Below are 18,732 nucleotides of genomic sequence, written 5' to 3' on the forward strand. Positions count from 1 at the left end.
TTAACTTCTTTTGAGAATTGCTTCAGGTGTCTTTGTCCTCATGGATGGTCCTGTCCATGGCTAAGCCTTTAGAAAATATCTTTTATTATGATAAATGGACTTAGCTCTGTATAGATGGATATTAACCTTTTCAAGTGGGAAATTACTTCATAGTGTTCACATATTGTTGAATCTTCAGCATGTTTTGAAAAGCGGATGCACGATCCAACTGGAATAGGAAGCTTGCTGTCTTCATGCAGAGGCTCATTGTGTCAAGCAGTGCATAGTGTGATTCTTTTTGAGTTTGTGTTAAAAAGCAGCAGAGAAATAAAATCATCTAGTCATCTTGAGAAATCCATGTCTTTTTGCTTTAGCCTTTTCTCTAGATAACAAAAAAACTGTTCAACTTTCTGGCTACCAGTAAAAGGGATTTGTAAGCTTTTTGAAAGGAAAAAATAATGGATATTGGTCATTGTTGGATAATTGCACAAAGCCTTTTAGAGGCATTTTTTTGGCATTGAAATATGCCATACAAGCAGCATTGAGTTGTCATCTGATGAATTCAGCTCAGGAATTGTTATCCAAACTCTACTGTATTCTTATCTTTCAACTTAATTACTTCGAAGTCAGGAAAATAAAAGCTCAAAAAGAATTGGAAATTTAGATTACTCTCTATCTTTCTGACATGTTTCTTGATTATTCTTTGCTTTATACACTAAAGGCATGTATAATGTTCCCAATATCATCTGTTTTCTACATTTGGCCCTTTGTGACTAGCAGGTAAAGTTCAAGTCTTCACATCATTCAAATCACAGAACATGTGCAAAGCCAATCACTTGGAATTGCTGGTAGCAGTGTGGGTTTAAGTTTGCATTTCCATTTTGGAACAGACATACCTTGTGTTTCCATCCCACTAACACTGCTGCAGTTTGTTTGGAAAACAGAGTGAAGGAGACTTGTTCCCTGTTCCTTTTTATTTATATAGGAAAATTGCAATAACAGCAATAAAAACAACAAAACAACAGTCAACAAGCTACAGAGGTTTGTTCCTGCAAAGAACGCAGAACTGGATATGTGAGACTTAGTACTGGAGACCATCAGAATTTTCTTAATTTTCTTGGTGCTCAGGTTTAAACTGTTCTTTCTTTCTTTCTTTTTTTTCTTTGCTAATTCAGGATTTTATAGACCTGTGGTCTGCTCCAATCAATTCTTATATCATCTTTCTGACGACTTTCAGCAACCACTTAGCAATGTTTTCTATGCTATCTTCTCTCTGTTCTCCTTTATAATTTAGCCCACTTAGATATATTTTTGTGGTTCTAATGTTTTCCATCTTAGCAGTGGTTTTCACATATTCAGTTAGAACACAGGACTTGGCAGACTCTAAAATAAATTCTTCTTAACTTGTTAAAAATGTTATTTAGCTTAGGCCTTCCATGCCTGCAGTCTTGCCCTCTTAAATTAATACACAGAATCTTTAAACCAGGCATATTCATTACATTATCCAAATTCTGAAATCATACAGCTGTCGTTGAAAATTTTGTTTTTAAGTACTTTCCTAAAAGAGGCTCTTGGCATCTTGAATAACAGCTAATACTGGCTTCATTGTCTAAACTTGTTGTACACATCTCACCAGTCTTGTTACCTAATAACAACAATCCTGCAGATTTTTGTACAACTTAGTGAGGATCAGATTTATATGATGCTGAGAGTGACTGTGCTAATGACAGCTGGGTATTTTTGGTTTGGGTTATTGTCCATTTATGATATTGATTCTTATCTAAATTATGAATTTATAAGTGTCTAACATTGCAATTGGTAAATTTAAAAGGTATTTTTATAATAGAAGATTAACAGAGTTAGCAGTTTTGACTACAGATGAAAGAATTAGAAAAACAATCCTCATTTAGTTATGCTTTCTTGAGACTCCATTGAGTATTATAATAGGGAACACTCTTGCTCAGTTGTAGAACAGCTGCAAATCTGTTTCCTTAGTGGTCAATATGGTGCTTTGAAGGGAGTACTGTTAAAATATTAAAGGTATCTAGAAGCACAATTGTCTGAGCATGTAATGGGACTCAACCTTAAAAATCATCAACACTGTTTAAAACAATTTTCCATATCACATAACTATTGAGTTTGCAGAACTATCTGCCATGTATCTGACCAATTTATTCCAAACAGTTCTAAAAACAATTTCTACTGAGTTCTTAACTTCTCCCAAAAGTATAAGAGACAATACAACACAGGAGGGAGTGTAAATTGGGGGAAAAAGTATGTCTTTCTGTCTGCCACTGGCTTGCAGTGTGTTTCTGATAAGTTTTATTTGGTCTCTATTTTCCTGTTCACGTACTACCTATCTTTTCTTCCAGACTGCAAATGTTTTTGTTTCACTTGCTCAGCAAGTTTTTGGGAGATTTTTATTTTGCTTGGAATTCTAGGTTCATTTTAGGAATGAACCAGACATCTAGTTTTTCCTCCAATAGCTTTTCCTGTGCCCTCATAGCACAAACATATATAATGTAAAACAACCAATTATCAGCAGATAATCCCATTTCTACAAGCCTCTGTATTTTCATTTGAAATTCTAATTAGAAATATAGCAGATCTTTTCATGACTGTTATTAACTATCTCCAAGATACAGGCTTAGACTCTGTGTGCAGTAGGTATAACCATTAAAAAATACAGAAACAAGATTCTATTTCCTGAACGTTAATAGAGTGAGGTGCTTGGAAATTAAAGGAGCATTAAAGAAAATATGACAATTATTTACAAGAGGGAGGCTAACCTTTTAAAATTGTTTGGGTATTCAACATAATTAATCCTGATAGCTTTTGACTATTAGAGATTGTATCCTAAATTACTAAGATTTCTGTTATTTTTTGATGTTACAAAACCTTCTTATCCTACAGCAAGATATGAATACAATTTCCACCAGTGGTAATTAACGTGGGCTGCCAGACATTGGCTATGTGCCTCCAATAATGAGATGATATTACACCTGAACTCTAATCTTGGGTAACATAAACTCTGACAACACAAAGAGAACCCCAGAGAACAAACCATATTTTGTAGTGTTAGTTTATGGCTCATATGCATAGGTAGTGACTAGTTAAATGTATATGAGTTATGTGATGCACATGAATCTTTTCACCAAACCATTTTACAAAAGTGCTGGTTTCTCTGTGTGGTATTGTTTTCGGTTGGTTAAGTAAGATGCTGAAAATTAGCACTAAATAATTTCCAATGATATTGCTAAAGCTAAAGTAATAGGATGAATATGATGATCATGGTGATTAGCATATATCTATATTCTCTTTGTTACACTTCCAGCATTTTCTTGCCACTATGCCCCACATTTCTATTACTTATTTTTATTTTATTTTCAGTTCTACCATGTTAAATCCAGTAAGTGAAAAAGAAAATGAAGGACAACTCATAAAACTAGGTAAAATCTTATATTTTTCATTTGGAAAGAATAGTTGCCGTATGTCAGGTATGCCACACCTCTGCTACAAATAAAGCTATAGGAAACCAAATTCTTGCACTTTTTCAAATATTTCAACTGTCATTTGTTCTACTGCATGTTATAGGTCCTTTGATAGTAATCTTATATGGAAATAATCTTTTAGACATTTGAATGGGTAGAATAAAATTCACTCTATGTTCTAGTCATGAAGTTCTACATGAAGCTGATAATTAGTGAATTACTGTGAAAACTGGATGAATGTAGACTTTTTATGATATTTCTGCTGAGTGTTGCAAAGAAGTTACAGAAACAGTGTTTTGCAGGTAGGCTTTCTATTGTTGGTTTGTTTGTTGTTTTTTTTTTTTGTAATTGTCACAACTTGCAGTAATAAAATCATTGACAGTGTTTGCCATCAGGCTGTAATACATAATATTCTATAAGGCTTTCTAGAGCAACTGCTTGTATGTAGAAACAATTCTTTTTCACTTGACAGTTATGGATTTGTAACAAAAACACCACCTTCTTACAGCTTATGCAAGTAACTTTTCTAAATTCATATTGAAAAGAGCAAGTGAATATATTCTGTGGGCAAAACTAGACTTCATATTGCAACTGTTGTCCTGGTGAAATATTTTCTGTAAATTACAATCTTTATGCTGTCCTTGGATCTTCTGCAATCTCAGCTGCCAGTACTGTATAATGTATATTGATTTCTGTTTGGTATTCAAGACAGAGAGAAAGCTGTTTAATCATTCGGTTTCTGACTTGTTAATAAAAAATCTGTCTTCTTTAATAAGTTTATTTTTGATACAACTACAATCTCTGCCACATTTTGACATACTTTCTTATGTTTTTCAAAGCAACAAACGATGCTAAGAATGAGACAATATAACTGTAATTTCTTCTTACCAAGTGAATGCCTTTGTGATTTGCAGTGCTGTTCAATGGACAAAGGATGAGAGCTATTTAATCATTCTCCCTATGAATTGTAAATAAAATTTTACAGTTGTCCCACATTGAGGGAAATGAAAGAAGAAAAATAAATAAGATGTAATAGGGCAGAATGATATGCCTATTCTAAAATTGAACATCTTTTATATCACTAAGAGTGTTCCACACCATCACACATCTCATTGATATTCTGCTTCATTAAAGTCTCATGATGGAAAAGTTATTAATATGCAGAGGTAATTTTATATCAGTTCAGGGAAAAAAACCCACAAGTCTAATAATATAATTACTGATGTTATATGATGGAAAATCAGTAATATGATTAGAAGGTCTGACAGGTTATAGTAAGAGATTTGATAAAGTCCACCTGGGTTTGGAGCAGTTGATTGACCCAAGCTGTGGGTACTGTAGGGAATAGGAAATGGAGGAAGCAGCAGGGTTGAACTCCAATTAGAAGAGCATAAATCAAGGGTAAATTGTGTTGTTTAAATGGATCTGCAGCTGATATGCTCTTTGTAGCTGGACTCTTCTCCATTATAGCACTTGGTTCCGTAACAATGATTCTGATCTATAGACAAATAGACAAAATTTTGTCAATAATATAGAGAACTATATTTTGAAGAACTCCATGTTAAGGTTTTCAGCAAAACCTACTGTTCCACATTTCATTGACTATGCACAGAAGAAAGTTTAGTCCATAGAGCCAGTTATATCCCATTTTTCATTTCTATCAGTGTAAATCTGAAAGACCTACTACAGTGAAATTTTGGGAAGCCACTGATCAGACTAAAAGGAGTTTAAAAGAGAATTTATTTAAAAGATTTGTTCAGTGTGAAGGCATAATAATTTCACTGATTTAGATGTTCAGTACCCATCATTTTACTCAACAAGCCTGAACTTTTCAGGCACGTATCATTATCAGATAAAGCAGCTCAGAGTGTGTGAGCTAATAGATCCGCAGAGGTATCTTGTGCAAATCTTCCATGTTGCATGATGTGCAATGGCTGCATTCTGAAAATGCAGAATTTTGTATATTTTTGAGAAGTCTCACAGGGCATAAATTTCTGCTTCCATTTTCATATAGGTGACAAAATGGCTTCTTAGAAAAGTCTTAAGATATTTTGTATTTATAGTGTGAGGAGGATGCCATCTGAAATTCTATGAACATATTTTGTGTTTCTCTGTATTTGGCATGTTTGGCATTGTAGAAAGTTTGTCGGATAGATGTAAAGAAGCTGTGATAAAAGTCAATTGGAGGAGAATCTGGTATTAGAATATCCATTGGTAACAGATAAGAGAAGCACATTAACAAGAGAACAAAACTGAATATTAGAATAATACAGGTCAGGGGGAAAAATATTATAGTGTAGTCTGTAAAAGCCTAGTAAAATTCCACAGTCATACTGATCTTGTTTGTTGGTTTTTCATTATCAGAACAGATTAGCTTTGTTCAAATCATTAATGTTATACCAACATTTTTCAATTCAGAGTAGGTAAAGTTCTTCGACCCCTTCTCCCCATATTTAACACTTGCCTGATAATATCAGCTAAAATATTTATTAATATCTTCTCTAGCAAGATTTAGAAAAGAGTGTATGTTCCTTTTATTGTTGTGCCTTTATACTCATAAGCTTCCTGGATGCCTCTTAGTGGGATAATAACTAATGCTGAGATACAGAGTTGGATTTTTTCCCCACAGTTGCTAAGTTATATGCAATGCTCTTGCCCTCTGACAGTCAGGAATTTCCCAGACAATTTTCAATCTCAATTCAGTGATTTGCATGAGCTAGGGACTGTCAAGAAAAGGTATTTTGGCCACAACTTCTCTGTTTTGGAACTATACACACATGAGTCATACTGTGCTGTTTTTATTTACTAATGCAGATGAGTCAACACTAGCTTCAAGATTCTAATAAGACAACAGCCTTGCTTCTCATAAGCATCAGAGTCTTCACTGATGATCAAAAAATAATCTGTTTTTTAAAAGCTAAATTTTCCATAAAGTAGTAATTCCCTTTTTCATGGTCTGAGAAAGGGTCACAGAGTCTCTGAGCTTTAAAATGATTCTTCTTCTCAAAAGTTACAGTTTGCATTTTAATTCTTTCATCTTCATGGCTAGCAAAGAAAATGCCCCTTCACAGCTAGAAAACAGTGTGCAATGAGCAAGGAAGGACCCAAAACTGAAATGGAAAATAATAATTTGCATGCTAATCCTGGAGAACTCAGAACTTATTTCCTCCCAAAACAGAAACAGTTATAAGAAATCAGGCTACCCAGTTAAACCTCTGCTGAGAAACTGTGCTGATGAATAATTCCTAAAACACATCTTCGCAAATATTGTACTAAATAAATATGACATGACTGTGAAGAGCAATTATTTTGCTAAAAATTCATTGTCTATACCACTGGGAGTTATGTGCAAAAACTGAGAATTTTATCCTCATCTAGAGATGAACTTTGTGTAGTGCAGATTAGTGGACAAGGGAGAAAAAAATGTTTCGAAGATACTTCGAAAATTCTTAATCCTTGGGACACATCTTCCTTCTGGAGTTCTGTCAGGGATTCCTTGAATACCGCATTTTGAAATGCATGACAGATTATAAAGTCATGCAAAGGTTTCCTATCCATTCAATAAAAGAACAGAGGAAATGTGATTAATTCCTTTCATGTTTCCCACAGAAGCATGTATTCTAGAATTAGCATCATCAGAGATATGTGCTTCCTTTCATCCTTCTGCTGTGCAGTCCTACCAATAGCCTGGCTCCATCTTCTTGAGGGCCTCTTCACAGGTATTAGAAAGTTGCTGTTCAATCCCCCAGAAGTTGTCTTTCCTCTAGGCAGAACAAGCCCTATTACTTTGTCTCTCCCCATAGAGCAAGCACTCCAGCTTTCTGAGCATCTTGCTGGCTCTTTGCTGGAATTGCTTCAGTTTGTTGATGTCTCTCCTGCATTGGATAGAATATTTGATTGTTGCTAGGGGTTGTTTCTTCCTGCTTGCAGGACTTTATCTCTGTTGAATTTAATGATGTTCGTGTTGGTCCTATTCTCCAGGAAATCTAGGTGCTTCTGAGTGATAGGCTTGCCCACCTCACCATTGACAGAATCAGTTGGTCCCCCTGTTATGGTCACCTGTAAACTTGCTGAGTTCTTCCACCTCTTTCTGGTCACTGGAGGAGATGTGTGAACTGTGATGTCAAGCAGGACAGGTCTCAGTACAGTCTTCTGAGGTGATGCTTCAGCACACTGCCAGGACTCCTGGATGCCTAACAGGGGATCTACCCCATCCAGGTAGAGAATGACCATTAACTGCTATCTGCTGAATCCAGACAGCCAGTTATTTTTACTTATCTAGTTATCCTCCTATCCAGACCATAACTGGACTACATAGTGGGAGGTAGTGTGGAAACTCTTGCTGATGTCAAGGTAAATAAGAGCCACCACTCTCCCCTTATCCACAAATCAAAGCATTCTATCAGAGAAGGCAGTCAGGTTGGTCAGGCATTGCTTGTCCTTGACAAACCATGCTGACTGCTCCTGATCACCTTCTTTTCCTTGATGTTGCCAGGCAAATACTGCAGAGGACTTGTTTTATGATATGCTATGTATGTTGAACACCAACTCAGAAATCCTTTGTTGAAAGTAAAAATGAGGTATATGTTTAAAAGATATGTTTAAAAGTGTTGTGTGTTTTATGGTACTTTATAGCAAAATATCTATTATCCCTCTTTTTTTTTTTTTTTGATACTTCAATAATGTAGGCTTTTTGTGTATGATATTTTCTGGTTCAGTAGTGAGCAATAATGAATGCTGGGTAATCGAAGCAAGTGCAATATGCTTCTTGTCACTATCAAAGCTTTATAATTTTAGTGTCTGACAATCTCATATATGGGTTCTCATATCAAACAAGTTTCCTGCTGAAGACAGTTAGAATTTCTATTGAAATCCTAAGGGTATGTATGGGAGTCCTATTTAGCGCCAGCTGGCTTCTGAATGATATTTACCTAAGCTCTCATTTTTATTGATATTTTCCAGACTGCAAACATAACTATAAGTTCTGTCCCCGTGACTCCAAGATATTGCAGGTAATTTTAAACCTGATGCAGAAATTCAGTGTCTCACTGCATCACAGCTTATGAGATACACTGCAAATTCTTTGGTCTTTTAGGCATGTAATTTCAATGTCTTGTTTTTGAAATTTATCTACACCATGGCAAGACAAAGAAAGTGGTAATTTTCCTGCTATCTGCCCCACTGAGTGTGAAAACTCTATTTATGACATTAAGGTTGTGACCAACTATCCCCGAAAGCCTGAATAATCAAGTTTAATAATCCTTTTCAGTGTAAGTCAATCAGACAGGAAACTCAGATGAATTTCACAGATTTTGTAGGTTTCAGTGGCTGGAATAGCCTCTTGACACACATCCTGCAATATTGCATTTTCCTTCTCATGGCACGTTTCTTCATTGCAATTTTGTTTTCCCAGTATGATCATTTTCCCCTACACGGGAGGCAGTGAGCTCCAGCATATGGATTTCCTACTACTTTTCATCATCTGAAGGACACCAACGAATCAAGACAAGCATCCATAAAGAATCCAGGTTTTAGTGGCATAGATTCAGTCTTCAGCATATGTGCCTGCAGTTATTGATGGATGTGTGGTCTGAAATACTCATACAGGCTCAATGATATCATATATAAAAATATTTGTGGCACATATTTATTATATTCTATCGGAAAAGGGTTGAGGAAAACAGCTGAATGCATATACCGTAGCAATTCTGTTTTGAGGACATATACACTTAGCTGCAAAATTACCTTTTTTTTTCCCCCTATTTGTTGTAAAGGAAACCTGTGTATCTCATATTACATATAGCTGTTTACTGTAGAACACAGCCTACTGGTATGTCCTGCCAGAATACTTAAGATATATCAATTTAGCCTCTTCTGATGGGCTAAATTCATACCTCCTGTGTACCCTTTCAAAAATTAATTGGTATTACTCCAGCAATGAATTTGGCTTAGTACTGGAACAAGCCTGTTGTTCATCCAGATGGATGTGCTTCCTTGAATGCTGGCCAATGCCTCATGTTTGAAAGGCAAAATAAACTTCTCCTCGTAAACCTGTATAGCAGTATCATAGTTTTGTTGAGAAAAATAATGTATTTTCCTATGCCCATAAGTATTAGTAAAGACATTTTCAGATGCAGAGTAAAAGCACAAATTTTCAAAGGAAAATACAAGGTGAGAACAATTGTTTTGAGCTAAATCCTCTATGAGGGAAAAACTGGGAAGAATCGGAAGCAGCAATCTTTAGAGGCAAAAGTAAGAGGCCAGTCCCCTATTCATCACTTGGACTTGAGGTGAAAAAGCTTTGGGAGCCAGAGCACAGCCCTCAACAGCCCCTAGGACCTGCTGTGCACACACAGCATTGTCTGCACTGAAAGGTGGTTTGTCTTTACCTTTAAATGTGTCAAACTCAGGAGCTGAATTACTGAGAGCTAGAGACTACTTATTAAAAACTACTTCTCAGTGTTTCATGCAATTTCACATAAAAAGGAAATAGTAGCTAATTTAAATTAGATTTTCAAGTGAGTATTAGTTCATCATATATAATATTTTTCTGTGAATTTTATTGTTATACATATCCGATCAAACAATATTCATGAAATACATATAGTGAAATCAGTGAATAATTTTCACCAAGTAGAAAACTGGAATCATAGTTGCATGTTCTGCCATTTCACCCAGGGCAAAAGTATGAAGATGGTGTTGAAAGCTTTATCCATTAACAGCAGCAGGTGACACAGACTCCCAGAGATGCCAGAGCGCATCTGGTGGGGAACAGCATTACAGCACAGAAAACAGCTGTCTCAGGAAACTGCACAACAGATTTAGGAGTCCATTTCCCAAAAGACAGCCCTGCCTTCGAGGTTTGATTGGGCAGGTGGCAAATCTGCTAAGCTTTCTAGCTGATTAACTATGTCTACATCTATATCATTTTACCCACAGCACAGAATAAAATGGCCACTTGGTGTAACCATAGTTTGTGTACCCACTGCCCAGCATTAGCACCTGTTCAAATCTGTACTGCCAAACAGCTGGCCTAGCTCACCGATGGACATACATGTATTTTCTTTATTTTCTTTTTTTTCCCTCCCTTGAGGCACTTAAAGCCAGTAGATAAACAAATCCTTGGCACTGCAGTGGTGTTATACTATAATTCTTTGGGGATCCAGCTGTGAATTCTTAAAATAGAAAGCAAAATAAGACATGGTACTTTTTCAAAGCAGAATTGCATCCAAATTTGTGGATGCTCTGGAAATCAGCAAGAAAGAACTGGGGTTTTGATGCCTGGACCCTAGCCCTAATCTCAGTCTCAATACTAACCACAGTTGTATCTGTGACCAATCCCAAAATAAGATGCAAAACAGGGCACTAGCCAGTGCTGATGTCATTCCTCTTCCTAACTGTACAAGCACATAGAAGTTAACAAAAAAGGTTTTTTTAAAAAAAAGATTTTGCTTTTAAGATCTTGTCTGTTTTCCAAACCTTAACCCTGACCCTAATTACAGCTCAAGGTAAATCTCCAAGGGAAAGGAGCAAATCAAGCACTAGCTATTTCTGTTCTCTAGCTATTTCTGTTTTGGAATGCCCAAACATTTAATTTATTATATTTATTTATAGCCAAGAAACTGATTTCTACATTTAAAAAAAAAAAAAATAATAACATCAGGAATCGATTACTGTTTACATCATCCTCTCTGTAACTGTGGACTAATCAGAACCCAGCTGTGAAGAGGACTTCTGACATTCTGCTTTTTCAGAGTCTAATTCTTATCCCATTCTAAGTTTTCACTTTAAATATCAGAAGGGTATAATTCTTTAAGTTAAAGTAGAAGGAAAGACATTGCAGCATTTTGATTACAATCCTATTTCTAAAATGGCTGAATTTTTATTATCCATCTGTTACGTAGTTTAAATTTCAGTTCTGAGCAAACCCTTTAGCCTAACTATTCCCTGTGAAAAAAAGACCAAAAATCAACTACATGCTGTTAAAAAGGCTAGATACCTTAGAAGATGCAACTAAATTAAGTTACCAGTGCATTATATGAAGCAGAAGGATTCCTTCAATCGATGCTTATTTTCCTACTATCTTTTTTTTTTTTTTAAATAGCTTTAAAGGAAAGGAAGGCTCCAGGAAAGGAACATCCTGGGTCAGGAGAGATTAGGTGGATTTCTATACATGCCCAGGGATAGAGGAACTGCAGACATTTGTTTTAGCAGATTAGTTATGACTAATTCCAGTACTTCAGACACCTCTCTGAGGATATATTAATACTGACCCAAGCCTGAATCCAGGACCAAGCCCCAGCTGCTCCCCTCATTTAGATATTTTTGCTCAGCATTACAGTTAAATCAAAGACACATCCCACCTACAGATAATAGAGCTTAGTTTTCTACAGTGTGGGACTATTGGCTATATTTCATCTGAAAATAACTCTTCCCAGAGCAGCAAAAAAAAAAGTTAGACTTAAAACAAGTAACAAACACCTTCAGAACATGACCTCAAGAGCCACCAACTGTCAAAGCTCCCAGCTGATTCTAATACCTTCACTTAATTACAGCCTCTGTTACCATAGCAAACAGGTGAGCACTAACCACTGTGGTGTAACTATTGGGTAGAGAATTTTGGGTTGAGCTCATCAACCTCCTATATATACAAGCAAGCTAGATGTTTGCTTGTGATGTCTTTTTAATTGTGGTTAGGGAGAGCTGAGATTTAGGTAAGTTTGTTGTGGGGTTTTTTTTGTTGTTGTTTGGTTGATTTTTTAATATGTCTTTGCTGCTTAAGTTTTAAGTGGGAATAATGTTGTAGATTGTGTTGTTATCTTACTCCAATGTGAAAGAACTGGAAACAACCAGTCTTCAATAGAAAGAGTTTACTAGCATTGATGTTGATGCCTGTATGTTTAGGTTGACACAGCAACTGTGTTTTATCTTAATAGAAATTGAACAAGCAAATTCTAAAAGATAAGAATGGGAGTTGTATTAACTACTTTAGTTGAGGTTGTAGTGCATTTCTTTAATCTTTAATATAGGAGATGTTGATAATGTATCACTTAATCTTAGTTGGGAAGTATTTACATTCCTAGAGTGTTTAGGACTAGGAAAATATCAGCATTTATAACTTCATAAAGAACAGATATCCTACTGATGTTGACTCTTTTGTTTATTGATGTTCATGTTGCAGTGTTACTTATGTATTACTAGATCTTTAGACATATTCAGGTTTTATAATAGAATATATAAAAAGACTGTCTTTATCTCAAAAAGCCTCAAAACTAAATAAGTCAATTTAAGAAAGGTAGGATGCAGATTTTTTCAAATGTTTTTGCCTCAACTGGTTGAACTACAAGATTTAACTTCTGAGGTTTCTTTGTGGTAATTAATGATTCATGTTAATGTTAACCTGCAATAAAAAGAAAAAAAAAAAATCATTTTGTACTGTTGTTTAACTTTTATTCTTTTTACTGTGTGGACCTCACTGTGAGACCTTTAATGTGCAGTACAGATCTTTTATGTGCAACAGCCTTCTGCCAGAGCAAACTAAAAGGAACCTACTTCTTAAGAGATTCTTGTTCAAGCATTCTTTAGAACAAATAAAACAGTTGAAAGATAACTATGAAAATGGCTTTCTGGCTAGCTTGTTTCTAATGTAGAGTGATGACAGAGGTGATTATTCTGAAAGAGCAACTAAATTTTGTGTTGTCTCTTCAGATGCGTGAAACACGTGAAATTTTTTGAAAAGTGCAAGTTGATTAGTGAAAGGAAATCTGCAGTAATTGTAATGAAATGTAAAAAGGAAACAAGAAAGATCATTGGAAAGAATAAGTTTAATTACATGTAATTACTTCATCTATATTTCAGCCAGAGGAAGAAAGAGAAAGGAGCATACTAAATAGTATTGGCGTAGCAATTACACTAAGATGATTTTCACAAATGACTGAATTTTGTGTGAGGTTTTTAAATTAAAAAAGAAAACCAAACAAAACGAATGTGATCTCTTTCCAGCTGCTTGTGAAACTGGCAAAACGATTAGTCAAAATGCTCTACCCTGTCTATTATCACATGTGTATGTTTAGGTGAAAAGCAGTTTACTTTCTTATAATGTTTAATATTATGTAGAATACAAACTCAAACACAACTTGAACCATCACTATATGGGTAAAATGTTGTGTTATATAGTGTAACAACCACTTGTACATAAGTGCTCTAGAAATAAGTAGCTCATTTGAACAAGCTTTTGACGTACGGGGTTTATATTTGAATTAGTTTGTTTTAAAATAAAAAACAATGTTTTGTAGAAGAAAAGTAGAAACAGGCTGGATGCAGGATTCCTAGCACTAATTCAAATACTCCTGTCTCTGTGCAAGCAATCACAGTGTAGTCATTAATTGTTAACAGGTGATATCCTAATCACATAATAAAGGTGATATCCTATCTATCTCTTTAATCAGTTCCCATGAGTAATGGAGGTTAGAGATGAGATAACTTGTCTACTTTACAATCACTCTTTATACTAGTGGAATATATACAAATGTTTTCCCTCTTAAGACTGAGTTTAATGTAGGGGTATACTTCTAGTGGCAAGTAGATGTATATACTACATTGTATTTTGATTGGGGCCAGGATTGAAAATGTGCAATCAGAGAAATGAGGAAATTTTTTTTGACACCATCTAATAAGTATATTATATGTTTTCAAGGTAATTCCAAGAAATGCAGTGGTACTACAAACAGTAGAATCTGAATGTAAATGATGGTTGCATAAGTATAGGGCTCAGCTCATGTGTAATCAAACTTCTCAGTGTATCATGGCTATATTGACTGGAACACCTGTGACTTGCAATGCTCTTTGTTGTGCCTCTGAACTGCTTTTAGTCCAGACGGAAGTCACAGACTTGTACATTTATTCTATGGGTGTATTAAATTTTACTCTGTGTGGGATTCAAAATGCTAACATTCTTAGCTGCCTTATGCTCAGCTACTACTCCAAGCAGAGACCAGTATAAATACACCTACAAAATTATAGTGCTGTTTACCACAGCTAAAATATAGTCTAAATCCTAGATGTTATCTAAAATTTGTATGTGATTGCCCTGTTACCAGATTTAAGCCTAAATGATAAACTATGCGTGGGTGTGAGATTTTGATGCCTGCTCTGTCTTATGAAGGTTGAAAGGTTAGGTAACTAAATCAAATTCTGCCCTATCATCCCCGAGGCATGTGAGTTCCCAGAAATGTCCATGGTGAGGAACTGTCAGTGGACAAAACACAGCTCTCAATGAGAGCTGAACTAGGCTTATGGAGAAATCCAATGAGGTATTTTCTCCTTTTGGCAACAAAAGAATCTATTATGCTTTCTACAGTTCAAGTGCAAGTTTCTCCTACTGGTTTATCAGAGCCCTGGAGAAATGAGGGTTGATACCATGACAAAGCATTTTGAGATTGCTAGGGCTGTAAAATGCCTGTTGTCAATTGCTTCCCCTTCTACTTGGCCTCTTCCATCATATGGGAGATGTGTAAAGAAATGCTTATCAGAATTTGGTCAGGTGCTTTAGATAAAGGCATGTGTGTATTTCCATGGAGAGGAATGCTTTGGAAACTTCCAAGTGTTCATGGATTTGAAAGCATGCAGGACTGTAGTGTGTTTTTCATTGTTTAACTTCTGTGTTTCATTATTGATGCATGGTAATTCCCTTGAAATTTCTTGCCTTATTCTACAGGGAAACCTTATCTCATCTGAATATGACACTCAAAAACAGTCTCCTGGGAATTCAGTCCCCTCTAATGGAGCCTGCTTTGCAGATAAGTTTTTCAAAATTCTTCTTTCTCTGCAGACGTGTGATGCAGATCTGGAGGAAAAACTAAAAACAAACCCAACTTGGCACTGGATTATATTTGTCTCAAAACTTTTAAAGTTTTGCATCTTTAAAAGTTGCTTGATATGTGAGATTTGTATGGGAACTGCATGGACAAATAGGTCAATTCTCACATTTATTCAAATGGCACCTCGTATCTCATCAAATGACGTTTCCATAATGTGATGTCTAGCTCACATAGGCTGCTGAGGAGCAGAGGTCTATTTTCTATCCTGGACTGCTAGTCTGGCTGCAACTAAGGGGCTGTAAACAATGATCACAGGTGTGGGATCTACAGCAGTGTGTGGCTGCGTGAGACCACACTTGTTAACAGGATCTTATACTCTTTGTTTCTTCTCCTGTCACACAGCCAGACAGACTTCACTTGGGGCTTTGAAGAGTGGAATTTCACAGTGTAAAAATGTCAGTGTAAAAACCCATCCGTCAGCCTGCAGCAATAAATAGGAATTTGAATAGACGCTTGGTCAAGGTGATTTTTCACTCCATAGGACTGTCATTTTTATACGAGCTGGGTTTTTTTTACATTAGTAAGGACAAAAGAATAACATCAAAAATTGAGCTGGGTGTTTATCTCCAATTTCTCAGTGAAATTGCTTCTGCCCTGAGGTAATGGGCTCAAGTTCCAAGGCTTTATTAAAATAACAAACAAGAAAGTAAAAGTTAAATGTTAATGTCTGCAAATCACTGGAACTTTGCAAGACAGATAAAGAGAGCAGATCAAATCAACTTCCTACTGCATTATCAGTAGCTCACCTAATTCAAATTGCTGTCTTGAAGTGTGAGATCTGATGAAAACATTCCGTTTCCATGTGAAAGCTCAGTCCCTTCTCAACTTTGCATGAGAAGAAATGGGAAGAACTGATTTTCCTCTTTAATGAGGACTCTTACTGATAATCCACCCAGAAATGAGATGATATTCCTGCTGGCAAAAGAAATGAGTGAGTTGTTATCCCAGACTAATGGATAACTTAATCACTTAATGATATGCAAGAGGAGTTAAATGATTTCTTGCTTGGCTTTTCTTTTTAGTTTACAAGTTAATTGTTGGTATTTCATCTCTGTTCTTAAAAAAAAAAAAGCTATCATTTGTATTTATCTTGTAATACATAACAGTGCTAAGGTTAAACAGATGCACAGATCACTGCTCATGTCAGCAGTGATCCTTCATGCTGGAGGTGTGCACCAAGAAGAGGACAAATCTAGAAATGTGATTTCTTCTTTTTTTTTCTCCCTTCTGGGTAACACTGGTACTAACAACGTTTCTCAGTGAATTTATTCTCACACAATATTCTCCCAGTAGTGCATCAAAACACTTGTTCTCCTAGAACTTCAAACTGTCATCTTTCCCCAGGACACTTTGACAAATATATTTGTAGTGTTTGTACAACTGGGACCAAACTATAGAGCTGTGATGAAACCTTGGGTACTCTGTGGGTACCTCCTGGACAGTGATGCACTGATCTAGTGCACAGAACTGATCACCTGGAAATAATAAGGAAACCAAATATATGTCTCGCTCAGCATTGTGTATGTAAAATTTTCTTGGTAGCTGTCACGGAGTTAACTAGATCAATCTATGCCCATGACAGGGGGCAGTAGGCCCCTGCCCCTCCACTCCCCTGCCCCACGAAAATGGAAGGGAGGGAAAAAAAACAGTGGCAACAATCTATGGAGGAAAAATTATTTTACTAACTATGATATCGGAATGCAAGATAACACAATATAATACAATCTAATTGAAATTGAGACTAATAAATAAGATAGGGGAGAGAGAGAGACTTCCTGAGACTGAGTCAAACATGAAAAGCTTGGAATGGTTAGGAAAGCATCCTCCAGCACCCACTGCCAGGCAGTAAGAGACTGCCCCACTCGGAAGGGTCAGAGCCATGACTTCTGTAATGTATAGGGATAGGTACCTGGAATCGGAGCATTTACACTTTAATTCCAGTACGTGATGTTTTGATGTGGAATACTGAAAACTAAAAAACATAAAACCATGACAGTAGCTTTTGGGAGAGTACACCTGTAGTTGTGATTTTTTTTTTTTTTAAGTTCCCTTTCTTCCCCTTATGCCTGAAAAGTCGTCTTCATTCTTTAAAGCCAAGGCATATGCTAGAGTCTTTTGGATTCAGATTAAAAAAAAAAAGCTTGATTCTTTTGTGATTTTTTTTTTTCAGGTCTTTGGCCACTGTATCTGTTATTATCTGTACTTTTGAGGTAGCTGTTGTAATTTGTCCTCAATTTGAAAAATAAGAAAGGGAAAAATAAAGCTGTATGTCGAGGAAAAAATCATTCTAAAGAATGAAAGGAACCTGAGACTATTCCTTAGCATCTTCTAAAAAATTCACCAGCATGTCCCTTCTGAGTCGTGACTGACTTGTGTGCTGGGCAAGAAGATGAACAAATGCCAGATGGCACATATTGGGGAACTAGTCAGAGATTATTAATATAAATGCTTCTAACAGAATGAGTTTTATTTACGATATTACTGTACTTTTCTCAGGCTTACTAATGAAAGTTTATTTTGGAATGAAACTAGCGGTGTTTGAATACTTTTGTTTGGAAATTCTTGCACCCTGCTATACCACTGTCAGAAATGGATTCATTGGTTGTATTTAATTTTGTGGGCTTTTTTCCTTGTTAAGGCATTATCTATTGTATATATTTTTTTATGGAAAGAATTATCATAGATGGTCATCTAACTAATTGCTGGTGTGTTCACATTCAAATACAAACAATGTAAGCAAGCTCCTAGGAAAAAAAAACTAAGAGCTTTTTTTGTTGAAAAATGGCAAACTTCTTCAGAAGTGTGTTATCCTCTGTGGTACACATCTGTAGCCTTATTTCATTCTGACTGAATTCCATGCAAGCAAGTGGGGTCATAATCTCTAGTAGAAAGCACAATTGAGTAGAAGTGGGAATGAATCACGAACCAAGAGAAAAGATGGTTTCTCTTTGTCCTTGATTACCAGTCCTAGAAAATGTGTGTCATGGTATTTCCAGCCAGATCTTACAGACTCAAGCAGTTTAGGTATTTTGAATAAATTTCCTTGGCATGCTTTCTTTTCCTGTGTGAGTGTTTATAGTTTAATGACAGTGTTTTACACATGAAGGAAGATGGTTTGTATTGGGATACCCATCTTAATACCGTGAAAACTCAACATCTTTGTTTTAGCAGTAGCATCGTTTCCAAGAGGAAAACTCCCACCACTGAGAATTCCCCATTCTCAGTATCTGCAGGTCAGTTACTATGTTGAAAATGTCTTAAAAGGATGTGTGAATTCAACATAATATTTTTCTATGACTGTAGATGTCAGCTTAGCTGCTGGTCACTTCTCATACCAGAATTAGTTGAAAACAATTCCAATTTGTGGTACTGAGTTAGAGACA

The 18,732-nt window shown here is 35.9% G+C and overlaps 1 long non-coding RNA gene across 2 annotated transcripts in view; it reads left to right on the forward strand.

The window, feature by feature from the left end:
* LOC116237893 (uncharacterized) overlaps positions 1-9,893 on the forward strand; it is a 59,138-nt gene extending 49,245 nt beyond the window's left edge. The window contains exon 5 of one of the 2 annotated variants that reach the window (XR_016466603.1): positions 8,884-9,893. This is a non-coding gene — a long non-coding RNA (uncharacterized LOC116237893). Of the gene's footprint in view, positions 1-3,369; positions 3,568-8,883 lie in introns of those variants that run through there. The other variant, XR_016466606.1, reaches the window with a different exon arrangement.
* The last annotated feature ends 8,839 nt before the right edge of the window (positions 9,894-18,732 follow it).

The sequence above is a fragment of the Phasianus colchicus genome, chromosome 5 (assembly GCF_987193195.1).
Source record: "Phasianus colchicus chromosome 5, bPhaCol1.hap1.1, whole genome shotgun sequence".
Classification (NCBI taxonomy): Eukaryota; Metazoa; Chordata; class Aves; order Galliformes; family Phasianidae; genus Phasianus; species Phasianus colchicus.